The sequence below is a fragment of the Physella acuta genome, unplaced genomic scaffold, assembly GCF_028476545.2.
Source record: "Physella acuta isolate Inbredline_101_S28 unplaced genomic scaffold, ASM2847654v3 ptg000106l, whole genome shotgun sequence".
In the NCBI taxonomy this organism is placed as follows: domain Eukaryota; kingdom Metazoa; phylum Mollusca; class Gastropoda; family Physidae; genus Physella; species Physella acuta.
In genome coordinates this window covers 567,008-580,996 of record NW_026731626.1, presented here as the reverse complement: position 1 = coordinate 580,996, position 13,989 = coordinate 567,008, and the positions used below count along the sequence as shown (strand labels likewise).

The window sequence follows — 13,989 nt, the reverse complement described above, 5'->3', positions numbered from 1 at the left end:
AACACTTAAACTATCAGCAATTAAAATACCATTCAATTGTATACCATTATCTATTCATTAATTAAATGACCAATTAATTTTTTTTCTTAAATAAATTAAAGAGATCTTAGTTACTTTACTTTAATCAACAACAGTATTACATTTTTGTATAAGTAAGGATGGTATTATACAGAAAAACGTCTTAAAACTAGTTTTAAAAGCATTCGTTTTGTATTGGTGATTGATTAGTAGATCCTTTTGTATGGGTGTTAGATAATAAATATTGATTGAAGATCTAGTGGTGATGTAGGTATTGTTGTAGTGGCGTGTGACGGCGGTGATGTAGGTATTGTTGTGGTGGCGTGTGACCGCGGTGATGTATGTGTTGTTGTAGTGGCGTGTGACGGCGGTGATGTAGGTATTGTTGTAGTGGCGTGTGACGGCGGTGATGTATGTGTTGTTGTAGTGGCGTGTGACGGCGGTGATGTAGGTATTGTTGTAGTGGCGTGTGACGGCGGTGATGTAGGTGTTGTTGTAGTGGCGTGTGACGGCGGTGATGTAGGTGTTGTTGTAGTGGCGTGTGACGGCGGTGATGTATGTGTTGTTGTAGTGGCGTGTGACGGCGGTGATGTAGGTATTGTTGTAGTGGCGTGTGACGGCGGTGATGTATGTGTTGTTGTAGTGGCGTGTGACGGCGGTGATGTAGGTATTGTTGTAGTGGCGTGTGACGGCGGTGATGTAGGTATTGTTGTAGTGGCGTGTGACGGCGGTGATGTAGGTGTTGTTGTAGTGGCGTGTGACGGCGGTGATGTAGGTGTTGTTGTAGTGGCGTGTGACGGCGGTGATGTAGGTATTGTTGTAGTGGCGTGTGACGGCGGTGATGTAGGTATTGTTGTAGTGGCGTGTGACGGCGGTGATGTAGGTATTGTTGTAGTGGCGTGTGACGGCGGTGATGTAGGTGTTGTTGTAGTGGCGTGTGACGGCGGTGATGTAGGTGTTGTTGTAGTGGCGTGTGACGGCGGTGATGTAGGTATTGTTGTAGTGGCGTGTGACGGCGGTGATGTAGGTATTGTTGTAGTGGCGTGTGACGGCGGTGATGTAGGTATTGTTGTAGTGGCGTGTGACGGCGGTGATGTAGGTGTTGTTGTAGTGGCGTGTGACGGCGGTGATGTAGGTGTTGTTGTAGTGGCGTGTGACGGCAGCAGATGGCTTTGCGATGAGAAGGACAAACTGCGCATCGTGGGGGTTGTTTTAGATACGGGGGTGGGTGGGGACGGGGGTGGGGGGAATTAGAGGGGTGGGGGTAGTGAAGTGGTAAACAGAGTTGTTTACAAGACGACGGTGTAGAGCGTTGAAGACGGGTGGTCGGACAGCATGGTTCGCCAATCGGGCGAACATTGCCAGCCCGCATCCCACAGCACAAGCGTACGGACTTGATCAAGTTTTCTAACGAGGGGCGGATACACCAATAAAGTTTTGATTCTCATTTAGTCTTTATGATAGTACCAAGGTATTCCTACAGCAGTAAGGTAATACGATGGTATTTTTTGTTTAATGTTTGTAGAAATTAATATGGTGTGTTTAATTAAAGATGCACACGGCATGTGTTACATGCACAGTGAGTTTTCATTAGATGGCGGTGCATATCTGAGGTAATTAATTCTAGCGAGGCTAATTAATTGTGTTGGTGTTCATGCGAACCAACCCTGATACGTTGCTATCTGCTGAGATTTGTAAACATTGCTTTAGTTTTTCAGATGTGATTGCGTTGTTTAGGTTGGTTTGTTTTGAAAATATTTTTTATCCGTCCGTTCAATTTGGTGATTGCTGTTTGATTATAACAGATTTTTAAATTATTCTTGATAAAGACAAAATGCATAGCTTAGGTGTTAGGGTTATAGTTAGATTTAATGTCAAAAATTACGGTTTATATTTGGGCTATAGTTAGCTTTAGTGTGAGTTTTATTTCTTAGGAGGAAGTTTCAAGTTAATATTTAAGTATAGTCGAAGGCTAACATAAAGAGGTTTAAAGTTAAGGTTAAATGTATGGATAACGTGTTGCTGTCGCCTACGTTTTATGAAGGTATTTGCGTACGGCTAACCGAAAACCCCGTGTATTTTTAATACCATCTCCGCCATCCATCACCACCTCTCTAATGACGCGACAGCAACAAAAATCGATGCCGGCCTTTTATAAGGTGTGCCTACCAGAACTGACGGCCAACACTGCCCCGGTCAGCCAAGAGTACACTTCAAGTCAAGACAGTCTTAGACCAACCTCAACACCCCCACTCCGCACCCACTCTCACTCCATCTTGTACGCCCCCCCCCCCCCCCCTCACCTTCAAGCAGACGAGAGAGTCTTTCAGTATTCTGCCCAGACTCAGTATGGATGTGTCAATTATTCATGTCAAACTGGTCTCGGAAATTTTAACACACAATCAGCGAACAACCCCCCCCCCCACTTCTCAAAGAATTTCTGTCAACAAGTCCCCTTCATGCCATCTCTACAACTTCTTTCTCACCATATATATATATATATATATATATATATATATATATATATATATATATATATATATATATATATATATATATATATATATATATATATATATATATATATATATATATATATATATATATATATATATATATATACATATATACATATATAAATACATATATATATATATATATATATATATAGATATATATATATATATATATATAGATATATATATAAATATGTGTGTGTGTGTGTGTGTGTGTGTGTGGCTACATGTGACATCTTTTGTACGTGCATATTCAATCCAATTGCACTTTCGTCGTCAATACGATAACAAAGCCAACAGGTTCTGTTTGGTATATTGACAATGGTGTATTTTTAGCGCGACATCCCCGACCGTCGCTCCCCCCCTCCCCCGGTAACCCTTAACTTAAGCAATGTGTCACGAGGGCTTTGTTTAACGAGTTTTATTGTCCACATCTGCGACCAACTGTCGCCCGGAGCAGACGACAAAACAAGCTTGGGGACGCCAAGAAACTCTTATCGGTTTTATTAGCCACAAGAAACGTTGGGTAGGGCTCTATGTATTCTATGTCCTGTTGTTTACTGTAGTTGGGCTCTATGTATTCTATGTCCTGTTGTTGAGTTGGCCTCTATGTATTCTATGTCTTGTTGTTTACTGTAGTTGGGCTCTATGTATTCTATGTCTTGTTGTTGAGTTGGGCTCTATGTATGTCCTGTTTTTTACTGGAGTTGGGCTCTATGTATGTCCTGTTGTTTACTGGAGTAAGGCTCTATGTATGTCCTGTTGTTTACTGGAGTAGGGTTCTATGTATGTCCTGTTGTTTACTGGAGTTGGGCTCTTTGTATGTCCTGTTGTTTACTGGAGTAGGGCTCTATGTATTCTATGTCCTGTTGTTTACTGGAGTAGGGCTCTATGTATGTCCTGTTGTTTACTGGAGTAGGGCTCTATGTATGTCCTGTTGTTTACTGGAGTAGGGCTCTATGTATGTCCTGTTGTTTACTGGAGTAGGGCTCTATGTATGTTCTGTTGTTTACTGGAGTAGGGCTCTATGTATGTCCTGTTGTTTACTGGAGTAGGGCTCTATGTATGTCCTGTTGTTTACTCGAGTTGGGCTCTATGTATGTCCTGTTGTTTACTGGAGTAGGGCTCTATGTATGTCCTGTTGTTTACTGGAGTAGGGCTCTATGTATGTCCTGTTGTTTACTGGAGTAGGGCTCTATGTATTCTATGTCCTGTTGTTTACTGGAGTAGAGGCTGGTTGTTTTTGTATCATAGCGGGCACGCAAATGATATATTGCTTTTGTTGGTACGAAATAATTGTTTATATTTGAGAGGAAAATAAATAATTATTATTTTACATCTTACATAAAAATAGTGGTACATTTTTTGCTACCGGTATAAATAGAAGGTCAATAAAACCAAAAGTATGTTTTGAAATTATTTTTTTTTCAATAGGCGGAAAAAATGAGTCCGCTAGATCGCAAATTTATCTAGCATTAGGTGTGTTGTGTAAATAGCAATAGCTATATTCATCGTTTTGATAACACGACTACAATGACAATTGATCTGTAACCAATCAGACTCTGAGACTTAACGTTTCCTAACTACCTGCTAAGACTGCCATCCCTTTTAACCAACACTAAAAAATATCTAACGCCGTTATGGCGTCTAAATTGCGTATTGACAGGGGCCGTTTTGTATAAGGTCCTAATGACCTAAACCCTTTTGTTGGAAGCCTTATTAGCGGGATCCCTTTTGATGAGAGCCAAAATGATGGTGCCTATTTTTCAGGGTCCTAAATCACAGGACCCTATTTGTCTAGAGTCGTGATGAAAGAAACCATTTTGTCATAAGTCCTATTGACGGGAGCCCTATAATCAGAAGCCCATATGACGACGTTCATTTGTCTCTGTCCCTTTTGGCGGGGTTTATTTGACGGGCATTTTGACAGGACAGTTTTGCTACATGTAGTTTCGACGTTTTAAAACCCCACCAAAAACAAAATTTCCATGATGCCACTGAGTCAAAATTTTCCCACAACCAACCAAAATCTGTCTCCCTCCACAGAAATAAAGAATGAGCTGAACTGCCCGCCCCTTTCAACGCCATCGTTTACCTGTAAGAAACAGATCGATGTGAGTATCTCGTGCACCTGTCAAAGTCCGCACACAATGTTTGTTTTTAGCAATATAACACGTTACTTTTCGTTTATTTGTGTGGCGACAAAACCAATAGATCGTGTTTTACTTTCGTTTTCGGTGTTTGAAAAATTCCGTGGAAGTTGTTTGGTACACTTGTCACAATAGATCTTAGGGGATGTAACTCAGACATCTTATTAGATGCAACAGATTTTAGGGGATGTAATTCTAACATTACAGAGATATATTGTGTGAAGTAACTCAGATCTTAAGGGATATAACTCTGGCTTTGCAAAAAAATAAAAATTTAGGGGTTTAAATCTGACAGATATTATAGTATGTAACTAGCATTACAGACATGTCTTAGGGGATGTAGCTCTGATACTGCAGACTACAAGAACCCAATAATAATTTTCCATTTAAAATATCGTTTATAATTCGGCGTTTATTTATAAGTCTATACGATCTCTGTCCATCGGTAGACGAAGCATTGGATACGTCGATACAGTCATTGCTGCCTGGCTATACCACAAAGATGTCCCCACATGTTCCACACACTCACACACCTGCGCACATCTCACACACATTATTTATACAGAGCTTTCCAGACATCTCTGTCCTGGACTAGTCTCTCCAACTGTCCCCAGGTGTATCCAATCCACCACCATTAGATACCCAATTATTATTCCCCACTATGAATACCACCAACCACCCACACCCCCACAACCACACTATGAACGCAATTAGAGATGAATGCTCTCTAAATGAGTGTATCGATATTCCTCATGTTATCCTCAGACACACATCATTATGTCGTCAAGTTATAAGATTTCTTCCGTGTAGAAATTAAGGACGAAAAAGATACCCTCGTCACAAATCTATTACACGCTTCACCCACATATTTCCTCCCCCACCCCTACTTCAATAACCCCACCCCACCACACCCCCACCCTCCAATTATGACCACCGCCTCTTACCAAGATCCCCCCTCCCTCCCCCTCTATGACTGGATCAGTTAGCCCCAGGTAATCCACGACTTGATTGGAAACCGATCTAGGTTAAGGCCAGTCACTTTTTTCTCCTCCCCATTAAAGTACGCCGTCTTCAAACGTTTGTCATGAATGTCAAGGACGTTCTTTAATTTGTCTCAACGCATCACTCCTGGTTGCCGTTTCTGGCAGGGCCAACCCCATTCCAGCCCAATTTAAACCTTTAGAAAACGTAATCAGTAAAATTATACCGGGGGATACAAGTAATTTGATTTCCTCTGTTTTCTTAACCGTCTTCCTTAAGTTAAGTGCGCGCTCGGGTTTAAAATATATAGTATAAGGTTTCTGTTAAAACGAGAAGTAAACAGGTTATGTAATGTTTAGTTCGGCAATCTCTTATGTATTGTGGATAGAAACAAGCTTTCTCGCTGATACTTATGGTGATGTTGTTATTACTTGGTAACAACTAGAAGAAATGGGAGCAGTTGATAAATAATATAATGGACTGTGTGAAGTAAGACAGTGTCTCTTTGGAATGACACTGTCTTAAAGTACCCTTTCAAACCTGACGGTCTATAGGGTAAGTGGAGTTGAGTTGTTTCTGTGACCTAAGCATAAGAAGAGATAGTGTGGTCAGCACTATACCCAGCCGCCTTTACTTTCATTGACATGATTTATGTACCCATCCGAACTGGGCAGACTCAGGGAGGTTCTGCTGACTTGAACCCGGATTCGAACTCGAGACTTTCGGGTTAGCAGTCAATTGTTCCACCTACCTTATGCACCACTCTAAATACACACTTGTAAGCAGGTTTCCATTAACGCGACGTACTAACTAGGCCAGGAAACCATGAGCTGGTAACTAGGTCAGCTCAGTCTTCTAAATTTTAACTAAGTCTATTTAGTTTGAAGTGGTAATTACGTAAGATAAGTTTTGAGTGGTATTTATGTCAGGTAATCTTTCAGTGATAATCAATTGAGAGATGTTCCCATGTTTATTTAGTTTTGGATGGGTCAACTTGGGGGTGAGACACAAATAATAAACCAAAATACAAAGATTAATTTATTTGACAAATTGAGATCTAAAGTGACGATTAGAATGCGCTCTTTTAAAAGACAAAATGGTGTTAAAGGGGTCCCTCTGCTATCTCTGAAACTTCTTGATCTTGATCGTCGTTTTAAACTTTTTATTTTATATTTAAGAAATCCCACAACACAAACAATGTTAATTAAAGACGAACTGCACGACCGTCTCTAGATTTGCAAGCTCAAGATGTAATTTTTCTTTAACACCGCGTTTACATTTGAATTTGGGGCAGATGAAGTAGAGTTCATATGTTTCAGGGATTTGAAGGGATAGTGTAGTCAGCACTAGCCCCAGCCTCCATTCTAGTGTAAGCTGGGTGGACTCAGGGACGTTGTACGGACTGGAACCTTTCGGGTTAGCAGCTTAACTCTCTACCGCTAGGCCACGCCATCCCTCACATGTATACTATACACGTCTAGAAAAAAAAACTTCGCCATAAGTTAATTTTACCAGAACATAATCGGGGAGTCTACTCACTTATTGCGAAGTGTTTTATTTCTAGACATGTATAGTATACATGTCGCAAGTGTAAACTTCTTGAACAACTCGTCTTTTTTTAATCACAGTACCACATTGGACAAACCAGTATAATAATTACGTTACTGATCCAGATTTCCAGTACCAAGTTTTTCTCCCAAGAGCACATACAATGTTTTTTTAGACTCTTTACGTGTAAACAAGAAAAAACCTGAGTGGTTTCTCTAATTTTTCGACATACGTCGCAGTGATGTTGTCAAGACTAAAGTTACAATTTAACAACGAATTTCATGAATTTAACAACGAATTTCATGAATTACTTCTGACATGTGATGTGATGTTAAATCATTAAAAAATCGTTATAATGATGTAGGAAAATAAGTTCTGGTGTAGGGGAATGTAGTGGGCCACCGGACCACTAATGTGGGGAGAGAGACGAGGGAATGTAGTGGGCCACCGGACCAGTAATGTGGGGAGAGAGACGAGGGAATGTAGTGGGCCACCGGACCAGTAATGTGGGGAGAGAGACGTGGGAATGTAGTGGGCCACCGGACCACTAATGTGGGGAGAGAGACGAGGGAATGTAGTGGGCCACCGGACCAGTAATGTGGGGAGAGAGACGTGGGAACGTAGTGGGCCACCGGACCAGTAATGTGGGGAGAGAGACGAGGGAATGTAGTGGGCCACCGGACCAGTAATGTGGGGAGAGAGACGAGGGAATGTAGTGGGCCACCGGACCAGTAATGTGGGGAGAGAGACGAGGGAATGTAGTGGGCCACCGGACCAGTAATGTGGGGAGAGAGACGTGGGAATGTAGTGGGCCACAGGACCAGTAATGTGGGGAGAGAGACGAGGGAATGTAGTGAGCCACCGGACCAGTAATGTGGGGAGAGAGACGAGGGAATGTAGTGGGCCACCGGACCAGTAATGTGGGGAGAGAGACGTGGGAATGTAGTGGACCACTGGACCACTAATGTGGGGAAATAGAAGTTGAACACTGCGTGACTTCATTTATAATGTCGGAAAAACAAGAGCCGTTTGGTTTCTGATAAACAGAAAAATCTACTGCGCATTTTATTGTATTCTTTTTTCTCTGTTTAAAGGGAAAAAAGTTAATGACAAAATTTTAAGGTGTAGAGTGCCGCCTAAATCAAAAGAAAATAACATTGATGGAAAGATTTTTTTTTTTAAAATCAGTGGTCCGTTTTCATGGCTGTTGTTTATTTTGTTTTACGCCGTTTTTTTTCTTTTCTTTGGCTTAGCTTTCGTAGAACACATCATTGGGATTACAAGTTGAAATCCTTATTTAACACGTGGCAAGCCCACAGCAATAGATGGCATGGAAATTGGGGACGTTATAGCCTATGTTCTCCATGGGGTCAAGTGGATGCAAGCCTGTTCTCCTGCGGCATCAAAGTCGGAGAATCTTTACTTCGCGGAGAAGGTTTTATTTGTTCCGCTCCGCGAAGTGCATGCAGATTTTTTTTTTACCTTTATATCCCATGAAACTTAGGGCGGCCGTAATGGATGTTGTTTTATCGGTTGTTCAATTCTTTCTTAGCTTTTTTTTAACTGGGTGTTTTTTATCATTTAGATCGAAAGTGAAGAAATTGTAACTAGGAAAAAAAACAGGGTTAATGGCATTTAAATACCGGGGTTAATAACGCCAGGAAACAGGTTTTGAAGCTTAAAATAAGAGTAGGCATATATGGAGATTGCGAACATGGGTTGGGGTGGGGTGAAGGTCTCTTAACAAGTTGATATTTTGGGAACAGTTTTTCTTTTTTTTTTTTGTTTAAAAACATTGGGACAAGCAGTAAGCGGCCCTTTGAACTTTAGCTGTATGTGATGGTCACTGATGCTTCAACCTTGGGCACAAATGTAACAACTGACAACATCCTAAATATATATATATATATATATATATATATATATATATATATATATATATATATATATATACATATATATATATATATATATATATATATATATATATATATATATATATATATATATATATATATATACATATTGCCTCCAAGATGAAGTTATACAGATAGAAAATCATACCTTTTCAGTTTTTTCTATTTGTTTATTCTAGCAAATACATGTGGTCTAACATCAATGAATGTTCGAGTCCTCTGATTGTTTCTCTCTTAATACTGTGGACTTCCTAATGCGCACTAGTACCCTGTTGAAGAGAGCGCCATGTTGAATTGAGCGCCATGTTGAATTGAGCGCCATGTTGAATTAAGCGCCATGTTGAATTGAGCACCATGTTGAATTAAGCGCCATGATGAACCCCAGCCTCCCCGCACATACCTACTGTACTGCGGTATTTTTGTGTAGATTTCTTTTAATTGATATCTCGATCTCACGTCAAGGCGTCCGTGTTGATAATGAACCCAAGACGTCCTACAGCGGGCGAATATAAACTTTCAGGGAGTTGATGGGAACAGGCGAATGTTATTAAAATATCTTAGATGCCGCGCTGAGATTCAATTAAGCGAAAGTTATCAAATAATTATAACAGAAATATTGTCAACATTGGCGCGGGTCTAAAAGTGCATGAGATTCTGACACAGGAGAGCGAATGAGAAAAGGAATGTTTGACAAGATAATTACAGTGTTTTGGAATATGTGCAGTGGCGATGGGATTTTATAATTAGACGAAGGGGCGTAGAAAGGGTTCCTAGCGCTGGAGGGCAACAGTTTTACAACTTCCAAAATGACGGTTCTCTCGTTTCTGTTGCGATTTTTGTGGATTTGGGGGTCACATTTCTCCCAATAATTCTGTACTTCGGTAAGATTTTTAATGGATCGTAATTGATTATAATTGATCATAATTCATTTACACTGGTACGTGAGATTTTAGTTGTTACATGGGATTTAATAAGATTTTCTAAAAATAATCGGTCCATTATAACTTTTTTAAGGAATGCTGAATCATTAAAAGGGAAAAAAAATAGTAAAAATCTTAAACTTATAAACAAACTAATATATGAATAACGTAAACAAATGTAAATAAAATTGTCAAGATTTCGCGCATTGTTTCTTTTATAATAAATGCTATGTGTACATGTATATGTCATAAATCACATAGGGAATGATAAATTAAGTGTTTATCTTTACTATGCCATTCCTTATACATAACTTGACATTACACAATATAGATATAAAAATATGATATAAATATAAAATTATGTGGATGATGTTGACGGCCTGTCTGATATTCGTGGATAAACTGGATTTCGCCGGATACAATCGGGCAACTATGACACCTTGAGCAACCTTCTTGACTGGAGAAAAAAAAACTTGACTGATGATCGGGTATTTATACCACGTGCCGACTCGTTAAGTTTTTTTACTACCTCATCATAGTATTTCCGTGGTTCTACTCTTTGGAGGTACCGAACCCCGCCAGTTTTAAAGGCGCATTCACCTATTTCTTTTTTTAAAGTTTAATTTTCCACACTGACAAAATCCCATTGCAAATAATATAAGTCGGGTGTGTGTCTTGACCTCCGCAAAAATCCCTAACCCCGACTCACCGAGCCCCTGGGGTTAAGAACCCAGGTTAAGAACCACTGCTGTATGTCTATCACACAGTTTTTTTCTTTTAGCTTTAGCGGCAAAGGTTTTTTCAGCGCCAGATATCATAGATTTACACCTGTGTACGTTTAATCATCCTCAGCGCCATGACAGTTTTCAAGCCTCAGTTGTTCTAAAAAAAAAAAGCTATTGTTTTTCTGTGTATTCCGTTCTTGTAATTTGATTCTTACTATGGACTCCTTATATTTTTTTCAAAAGTACATGATTTTAGACTACGGTTCCGTTTCTTTATATACACGAGGTTTTTTCTATTTAATAACTTCAACTGCGTTTTATTTTTGTGGACTTCTAAAAAAAAATACACAGGTATTATTAATGTAAGCACCTACATACACCTTAGCAAAAGCATATCTATATATATAATTCTCTTCTGGGATCAGTTAGAAAACAAGCTGCAAGCACCTCCTTGCAGTCCCCTCTCTTTCTCTCTATCACTATCACTACCACCCCCCCCCCCCCCCACCCCACCCCAACATTGTCTGGTGAGCGGTGTTCACTCTAAATTTTTACAAAGCTAAATGTTTACAAATCGAAGAGCCGTACAGCAGGGTTTCTATTAGGGGCAGATAATTTAGTTCGATTTTAAACTGTCGAATTTACAAATTATGAATTACTGAAAAGTAGAAAATAAAACAACTAAATAGCGGCGTCCGATACGCTGCGGGTAGGCTCGTACATTTTAAAACACATCAAATAATATATCTTAATATTTAAAAAGAGTTGGAGGAAAGTATGTTGTTTTTGTTTTTTTTTTTTTTTTTTTTTTTTTTTTTTTTTTTTTTTTTTTTTTTTTTGTTATTCGCTAAGGTATCTAAATAAAAATAATGTTTTGTTTTTAATTTTTTAAATTTGTATACGTGTATATATATATATATATATATATATATATATATATATGAACTCAGTCTAACAGGCAGACCTAAAATATATAGATCTATTACCTCTTGGACATTCGCGGAGTATTTGAACGATCGAATCGTGTAGACCAAGTCGTGACCTCTTTCATCTTTGGCCTCATCAAGGAAGTGTGGGATTATTTCATGTGGCGTGGCTAGAGGGCAGTGCTTCGGTCGGTCTAAATGGCGAACAGTGGTTATAATAGCCGTCTAGCCGGTGTGACTGGGTATTTTATCCGTCTTGTTTGTGTGTGTGTCCAGTGGTCTTCAGAGGTTTTTTTCGGACACATCTACCGGTCCCACCCCACCGCTGAATGAAACAGAATTTGTATACAAAATGTAGACTTTAACCAGTGTAAGCCCACCCACCGCCACCCCAATGTCCACCCGTCCCCTTAAAGTTTCAAGTGCACCCCCCCCCCCCCCCCCCAGAAAAAAATGCCTGAAAGAAACACTGATGGTCTTAAAAAGTCGTCTAGTCGATGTTCCCGTTTTGCACCCACACGACATATCCTGCCTACGCCACTCTCCGTGGCCAGTTGTCTTAGAGCTACCTAGTTTCTGTGGCCAGTGGTCTTAGAGCTACCTAGTTTCTGTGGCCAGTGGTCTTAGAGCTACCTAGTTTCTGTGGCCAGTGGTCTTAGAGCTACCTAGTTTCTGTGGCCAGTGGTCTTGGAGCTACCTAGTTTCTGTGGCCAGTGGTCTTAGAGCTACCTAGTTTCTGTGGCCAGTGGTCTTAGAGCTACCTAGTTTCTGTGGCCAGTGGTCTTAGAGCTACCTAGTTTCTGTGGCCAGTGGTCTTAGAGCTACCTAGTTTCTGTGGCCAGTGGTCTTAGAGCTACCTAGTTTCTGTGGCCAGTGGTCTTAGAGCTACCTAGTTTCTTTGGCCAGTGGTCTTAGAGCTACCTAGTTTCTGTGGCCAGTGGTCTTAGAGCTACCTAGTTTCTTTGGCCAGTGGTCTTAGAGCTACCTAGTTTCTGTGGCCAGTGGTCTTAGAGCTACCTAGTTTCTGTGGCCAATGGTCTTAGAGCTACCTAGTTTCTGTGGCCAGTGGTCTTAGAGCTACCTAGTTTCTGTGGCCAGTTGTCTTAGAGCTACCTAGTTTCTGTGACCAGTGGTCTTAGAGCTACCTAGTTTCTGTGGCCAGTTGTCTTAGAGCTACCTAGTTTCTGTGACCAGTGGTCTTAGAGCTACCTAGTTTCTGTGGCCAGTTGTCTTAGAGCTACCTAGTTTCTGTGGCCAGTGGTCTTAGAGCTACGTAGTTTCTGTGGCCAGTGGTCTTAGAGCTACCTAGTTTCTGTGGCCAGTGGTCTTAGAGCTACCTAGTTTCTGTGGCCAGTGGTCTTAGAGCTACCTAGTTTCTGTGGCCAGTGGTCTTAGAGCTACCTAGTTTCTGTGGCCAGTGGTCTTAGAGCTACCTAGTTTCAGTGGCCAGTGGTCTAAGAGCTACCTAGTTTCTGTGGCCAGTGGTCTTAGAGCTACCTAGTTTCTGTGGCCAGTGGTCTTAGAGCTACCTAGTTTCTGTGGCCAGTGGTCTTAGAGCTACCTAGTTTCTGTGGCCAGTGGTCTTAGAGCTACCTAGTTTCTGTGGTCAGTGGTCTTAGAGCTACCTAGTTTATGTGGCCAGTGGTCTTTAGAGCTACCTAGTTTCTGTGGCCAGTGGTCTTACCAGCTACCTAGTTTCTGTGGCCAGTGGTCTTAGAGCTACCTAGTTTCTGTGGCCAGTTGTCTTAGAGCTACCTAGTTTCTGTGGCCAGTTGTCTTAGAGCTACCTAGTTTCTGTGGCCAGTGGTCTTAGAGCTACCTAGTTTCTGTGGCCAGTGGTCTTAGAGCTACCTAGTTTCTGTGGCCAGTGGTCTTAGAGCTACCTAGTTTCTGTGGCCAGTGGTCTTAGAGCTACCTAGTTTCAGTGGCCAGTGGTCTTAGAGCTACCTAGTTTCTGTGGCCAGTGGTCTTAGAGCTACCTAGTTTCAGTGGCCAGTGGTCTTAGAGCTACCTAGTTTCTGTGAGAGTGGTCTTAGAGCTACCTAGTTTCAGTGGCCAGTGGTCTTACCAGCTACCTAGTTTCTGTGGTCAGTGGTCTTAGAGCTACCTAGTTTCTGTGGTCAGTGGTCTTAGAGCTACCTAGTTTATGTGGCCAGTGGTCTTTAGAGCTACCTAGTTTCTGTGGCCAGTGGTCTTACCAGCTACCTAGTTTCTGTGGCCAGTGGTCTTAGAGCTACCTAGTTTCTGTGGCCAGTTGTCTTAGAGCTACCTAGTTTCTGTGGCCAGTTG

The 13,989-nt window shown here is 41.0% G+C and overlaps 1 long non-coding RNA gene across 2 annotated transcripts in view; it reads left to right on the top strand.

The window, feature by feature from the left end:
- The window catches only part of LOC131933268 (uncharacterized), a 50,816-nt gene that overhangs the window by 26,528 nt on the left and 10,299 nt on the right, over positions 1-13,989 (top strand). Inside the window, exons 1-2 of one of the 2 annotated variants that reach the window (XR_009384917.1) lie at positions 1,344-1,503; positions 4,581-4,648. This is a non-coding gene — a long non-coding RNA (uncharacterized LOC131933268). Of the gene's footprint in view, positions 1-1,343; positions 1,504-4,580; positions 4,649-13,989 lie in introns of those variants that run through there. The other variant, XR_009384918.1, reaches the window with a different exon arrangement.